At 31.8% G+C, this 7,500-nt stretch overlaps 1 long non-coding RNA gene across 1 annotated transcript in view; it reads right to left on the minus strand.

Annotated features, from left to right (window-relative positions):
• Positions 1-5,985: 5,985 nt before the first annotated feature.
• The window catches only part of LOC145279642 (uncharacterized), a 20,982-nt gene continuing 19,467 nt past the window's right edge, over positions 5,986-7,500 (minus strand). Inside the window, exon 3 of the long non-coding RNA XR_013868420.1 lies at positions 5,986-7,500. This exon is cut by the window's right edge and continues 28 nt beyond it. This is a non-coding gene — a long non-coding RNA (uncharacterized LOC145279642).

Raw genomic sequence — 7,500 nt, forward strand, 5'->3', positions numbered from 1 at the left:
TATATAATTTAGTATCGATTATATCCCCAATATAATCGTTTTATTTTCCCAAACCTTTTTTGTTTGTTTAAACAGTTTTCTAATATAATTTAAAGACTCAGAAATTTGTTTAATAATAATATCTTTAATTTTACTAAAAAGAAGTCCTCGCATGAAATAGCTGATTCTCTATTATTTCTATTAACATAAGTTCTTTCTCCAATACCGTAGCGAGGCAAAGCTGGATATAATCGACCTACATTTTCGGAATCTTGTAGGCTAATTTTGTTAACTTTAATATTCAAACCATATGGGTAAATTACCCGCATTTTTAAAAAATTATTTCGTCTTCCTTATCTTGACGCATCTTTAGTATATTATTATCTACATTTCCTAAATTATTATATACATTATTGTAATTTTTTCAATAATTTATACGGAAAAAGACGACTGACTACAGGCTTCTTTAAAGTATTTAATAACGTGAATACATCACCTAGTACTAGTTCTATGCAAATTCATACGTTTATTCAGAAGCATTACAGTTTCCCCTACGTATTGTAGATTACAATTTTTACAGGACAACAGGTGGACTAAATTTTGTGACCTACATGACAAATCTTCTTTAGAATGATTAATAACTGGATAAATTTTTTTAGTCACATTTGACTTATATTGTTTAAATGTTATAAGAATATTACAAGTTTTACACAATGAAGCTCCACAAGGAGCAACATTAAAATTTTCTGCCGAACAAGTCCCATTTGCAAGTTCGAAAGAAGGAGTTCCTACTTCTATATTACTAATGTCAACGGCTTGCCCCTGTCGAGATATATCCGACCTCCTTGTGTGGTAAGCCCTAGGGAAACTCACTAGTTCTGAGGACTGCATAGATCTAGCTTGCAATCTAGTTTTAGTGTTATTTAAAGTTATTTATTTAAAGTTATTTTATATAATTATTTTTGTGTTTTATCAGTGAAAAAAGCTTAAGTACCTTTGATACCAGAAAAGTATTTCAATAAGAGGAAGGAAACCTAGCCATAAATATTCAAATACACAATATATAATCTTGGAAATTTTTAACCTTTAAAACTATACAAAAACCTTATTTAGATTTTATATTTTTCTATCATTCATGAGAAACCTATTTATTCAGTATTTATTCAGTAAGTCATTTAATAACCTGCAATCACTGCATCAACTTGGTCTAACCTACATATATATATATATATATATATATATATATATATATATATATATATATATATATATATATATATATATATATATATATATATAGGTTAGTTTTTCGCTGCACTTACATTGATTTTAAAAGCTTACATTTTTATTTAAAAGATTACTAAAACGAATGTTTTAATATACTCAGTCATGAATTATCGAGCGACTAAATAAATGCCAATTATTTCGCATATTTAAAAAATGAAACTTCATTAATTTATTAATTATTTTTTGTATTGTTTTATTAGATTATTAGTTTCATTTAACTATCGTGCTCAGTTCTATTTATGCATATCTTTTAAATTGCGCATAATTCCGTAGCATTTAGAACGAACAGTTCTACCACACGTATATATATATATATATATATATATATATATATATATATATATATATATATGTATATATATATATATATATATATATATATATACATGTATGAAGTTGAGTATTTCTCGCTCTGACATTTATATGAAAATCTATTTTTATGTTAAAATTGCAGACGAACATTTTAATATACTCCCTCATGGATATGAGAGCGATTAATAAGACTTTATATTTGTTCACTGACTGATAATTTGGCCAGCTAGACGCATATTTTATAAATGACAAATAAATAAATAAACAAATTAATTTAAAACGAGAAACATGAACGAATATAACAGCGAGAAATAAAATAAATAAATAGAGTTTATCAATAAAATAAATATTTAATGAAGTCGACACCAGAAAAGAAAAAAAAAACGGCGATAAATGCCAAAGATAAGGCAGTAACAGAGATGAGGGTATAATATTACTTCAAATCAAAGCGAAAACTTAGGCCAATAAACAACCGCCAAGTGAAAATAATACCAATACCTATCCGATGCGACAGTTTGACGATACGGGATCGTACTTCCCACTCTCCCTTCATCCCTATTCCCTTTATTCACGACACCTTCCTCCAAAACCTCTACTGCTTAGATTCATAAAGATTAAACCCCAATTTATTTCAAAGCGTAAACCACACATGAATATATTTTATAAAAAACGAATGTAATCTTGACTCTCATTTCAATATCGCTCATTTTTTAGTCTGACGAAGTGGTCTCTTTGAATTGGAATTTTACTGAAACGTGTGCACATTATCAAGGCCTGATATCTGGGTAGCCTCCGTCATGACTATCGTGTCGCTTCCAAATGAGAGAAGGTTTACACTATTACTTACTTCTTCCCCCTTGGTGTGTAAACGGGTTGAGGGGACCTTTTTATGCCGAATGCCGGCCTGTGTGTGTGTGCGCGCGCGTGTGTGCGTGTATATGTAAGGAAGTGTTAGAATGCAAGGAATGGAAAGTTATCCGTGCTGAGGAGAAAGATAAAAACAAATGTATTATATAAATTTGTCTTTATATTTATTTATTTAATTATTTTTTATCAATAATAAACCTTATTTGAAAAGTCTAACTTCTACACAGTGATCTGCTGTGTGTGATAGTATTCCATGATATATTTCGAGGAAAGTCTTCTTTGTCAAATGGCGGGGATTTCAAATCTACTGGAAACAAAAATAATTATATATATATATATATATATATATATATATATACATATATATATATATATATATATATATATATATATATATATATATATATATATCACTACGATATCCTTCTACCAATTCCCTAAATACTACGTAACTACCCCCGACAAATCCGACAAGCTACTAAGTCTCATCCCTTTACAGTAGAGATCCCTAGGTGCAAGAAAGCCTTTTACTCCAATAGTTTCTTCCCCAGAACTGAGGGTCTTTGGAACTCCCTTCCGGGATTCTGCTTTCCCAACTGCACTGATATGCAGAAGTTCAAGTGTAATGTTAACAAACATCTTTCTACTCATCTCCCTTCATAATGACCCTGCTAATTAAGTCCCTGATAGTAGCCCCCTGCTTCAAAGTGGCACTGTGCCTTGTTTGGGGTGAAAATTGAATAATAAAAAAAAATACACTCGCACGATGCTGCAAGCAAACTGCAAACCACACACACACACACACACACACACACACACACACACACACACACACACACACACACACACACACACACACACACATATATATAAGAGAAAGAAAGAAAAATACACTCGCACGATGCTGCAAACAAACTGCAAACCACACACACACACACACACACACACACACACACGTACACACACACATAAGAGAAAGAAAATTATAATAAGCTTATAATAATTATTATCTTATAATAAGCTCTACTCTCTATTGCGTATTGAGCTTTTTTAATTCAGTTGAGATTAAATTTTCTATATACACTGTTATTTATATTAGTTTACGTTTACCATTGTGTATATCAGGTAAACACTACATCCCTTTGATTTCATAAATATATATATATATATATATATATATATATATATATATATATGTATATATATATATATATATATATATATATATGTATTAGAGGTATGACAAGGCCACATGGGAGACAATCAAAGCAGCAAAACTAAAGCTGGTCTACAGGACGCTATATGTTCAAATATAAGCAAATTTGGGCATACTTTATTGGCTTGAAAATATAGTTTCTTTTTTACCAATTGTCATAAAATTTTAACCATCATATAGTATTATAATTTTCAAAAAGCCTGCAAATTCTCATATAGTTTCGTTCCATAGAACCAAAGATAATAGCATTTCAATATTCAATTTAGCTACCAGTATAGCTATATCTATAACCTTTTTTTTTTTTTTGGCAATTTTATAAGTTCCAAATCTCAGCAACTATTGACCAGAATTTAACAAATGAAGGCTCGTTGGAAAGATAATGACCTAAATTGTGTAGTGGGGCTTGTGACATTTGCCCTTAAAGTCGCATATTAAGGGTTCATCTATTATCCAGAACCTATTTATGGCACTTTTTTCCAATCATAAAATATCTCAATCATAGTAATTTTTCCCCTAGTTTTGCATATGAATTATAAAATATTTGATATTTCCACCAAACCTCTGGCCTTAATGGAGGGGAGACTAAAATTTGCTGCTATGGTTTCAAATGATCTGAAATAACAGCAAGGGGAGACTTGATTCCAAATATTTATCATGTTATATCTCCCTTCTTTGATTTTCATACATAAAGTAAATTTCACAGTGCACAAGGATTATTTGATACTGGAGATATTCATAATCGTACCCTATTTCCAAAAGAGGGGAGATATAACATATGAGAAATATTTGGAATCAAGTCTCTTCTTGCTGTTATTCCAGATCATTTAAAATCATAGCAGCAGGTTTTAGTCTCCCCTCCATCCATAACATTGTTTTTCAGGATATATATATATATATATATATATATATATATATATATATATATATATATATATATATATATATATATACACACACTAGAAAAATGCCCGTTCTAAAACGGATAAAATTAATCGCTCAAACAGCCTGTGTCTGCTCTATGATTACTTTTATGGCGGGGGCTCGACTGAACTTCAATCTATGGTCTTCTCCCCGTAAAACATTCGCAACAACTACCTGTCTTACAACAACCCTTAAAAATTTCTCTCATCTTCTATCTGTGCCTAAACCTAATTGAAAATTCAATGAACAGAGATTTTTTTCATAGAACTGTCTGCCTGTGGAACACAATACCGTGTGGCTGCTTCTCAGTTAACTATAGCATGGTCATTGTCAAATTTAATGTAAACAAGTTCCTGTTGAGCCGTCCTCTTAAATAATTAAGCCCGGCCTAAGTTCCACCATTACTGATCATGTTGTCTCACTATATATCTAACACGTATCAACCCTTATCCGAGAATGGGTTCCGGGATTTAATAAGCGGTAAATCCCCAAGGGGGAAAAAGAAGTTTTATACGACGTTTCTGAATTTTTTAGACGATGACTGTTTATTCGTATTGTTTGGATTCATCGGACTACTGTTCTCATCTTGAGTTTTACAGGGTTTCAGTCGATGTAACCTCCGACCTTCTTTCGGGTTTATCTTGTTGAACTCGGTAATGTTTCTGTCGAATTCGGGAATTTGGCTGACGGAACAAGAACATGATACCTCCGTGAAGTAAATAAAGAGTTCCGTTCGAAATTCCGTCTGAATTCCCGGGTTCGAGAGAAACATTTTCGAGTTCGACAAGATACATCTGAAGAATGTCGGAGATTACATCGACCGAATAGTTGTGAAACTCACACTCAAGATGAGAACAGTAGTCCAAATTCCCCAATAAATTCAGACATAATAAGAAAATAATCTAACAATTCCTATGGAAATCTTTTTCACTAAACACCAACAACACTTCTGGCAACATGTTTCGCGAAAATATGTTTGCATTTTTCATCATTATAAAAAGTATTACATCTATTCCAATGTTTCTGATTCTTTCCAGAACATCTTCTAAGTAGGTGTAGCAACCAAATTCCCTATTTATAAGATATCTATTAACATACCATCCTTAGTATCGAGTCACTTGTTTATACAAGTTAGAAAAGCCTTTCATCCAAGGTATGAAAATTGTTAAACAAAATGTTTTTACTACCGGCTTTTAAAATAAAGGTACAAGATTCAATTTGAAATTTATTTATCTTCAAAGTGTACTTTTATACATTTTACAAAGTAAGGTATAAAAATTTAATACCTTAATTTGTAAAATGTATAAAAGTGCACTTTGAAGATAAATAAATTTCAAATTGAATCTTGTACCTTTATTTTAAAAGCCGGTAGTAAAAACATTTTGTTTAACAATTTTCATGCCTTGGATGAAATGCTTTTCTAACTTGTATCGTATCTTTTTAAGATTATATTTTATTTAATTTATTAATTTGGATTTAAAAAATGATGAATGTGGTTTTGTATGTATTTATAAAAACTCTCCTACTCTCTATTTCAGATTGTATTTCTCCTCACACCACAGCTCATTTTTGCAACCCCCTCTTTGTATTATTAGAGGTCTGAATATTCTCTCAGTTTCAGTTTGTAATTCTCCTCACACTACAACTCATTTTTTGCAACTCCCTCTTTGTCATACATGTCTGAATAATGAGAAAATCTGAATTTTTTTAACAAAAACTTTAAAATACCTTTTTAGATTATTTATTTTTAAACTTCTTTCAGAATAGAAAATCTTTACAATTTAATAAGGAACACATTTCATATAGGTTTCATTAAAAATATTCAGTAGATAACTAGAAAAATAGAGATGAAAATTTCAAAAGGAGGGTATAACTGGCTACGCTCAATAGTAGTCCTCGCTAGCGAGAGACTTTGTTATTGTTATTCTATTATTATTATTATTATTATTATTATTATTATTATTATTATTTAAAACATTTTGTGTCCTGCGCTTTCACGCGAGGACTGATCAGGTGCAGGCTCTTATCGCATTAAGACATTCCATTGTTCTAGGATTTCTATTCTGCAATTCTGTTGCTTGATAATTGTACGTTTTGAGGAATTACATTCAGTTTAAAGAAACACAGTCGATGCCCGCCATGTTTCACCTCACAGACAAATACAGTTGGGACCTCGACCTTTCAATTTATATAGTTTTTATAATTTAATCAATATATTTTCATACAGATGTGTATAAATAAGACAAATTGATAAAGTTTATTTACTCACGCAGTATTCATTCGATTGTAACAAAATAAACAGTGTATTTTGTAGAACTAATAGAATCCTACGTCAATACAGGATGGAGCGATAAAATTGCCACCATAGAAAAGACGGCATGATTCAATTTCCGTTTGCTAAAGACCGGTTTTCTTTTTCTTTTTTTTTTTTCTTTTTCTTTTTCTTTTTTTTTTTTTTTTGCAGATTATCTATTAGTTGGCCAGTTGTGTACAAATCCCAAGAGCGACAGGAGCCTTCTATCATGTCTAAAAGTTACACAATGTTCAACGAGCGAGATCGGAGATGCGCCGCTGTACAACTCATGCTCTCTACCGACTCAAGTTATGGCAATAGGATCATTGGCAGCCCCTTCAAAATGCATCATTAGATCGCCACGAATAACATGGACGTGCTCAGGGTGATGAAAACAAAGTTTCCGGCCACGGTTATGGCGTTTCGTGTGATTTCAAGTGAGGGCCACATCATGCCAGCTTACATCTTCGAAGTAGGATTGAAAGTCAACACCAAAATATACCTGGATGCGCTGAAGAGTGTGGTGATTCTCTGGTGCAAGCAGGTGGCTGCTGGCAGACCCTGGGTGTGGAAGCAGGACCCCGGCTCACACGTCCAAAGAGACCCAGGCTTGGTTTCAGAAAGA

This window comes from Euprymna scolopes, chromosome 7, assembly GCF_053919585.1.
Source record: "Euprymna scolopes isolate OS-2025 chromosome 7, ASM5391958v1, whole genome shotgun sequence".
NCBI lineage: Eukaryota > Metazoa > Mollusca > Cephalopoda > Sepiida > Sepiolidae > Euprymna > Euprymna scolopes.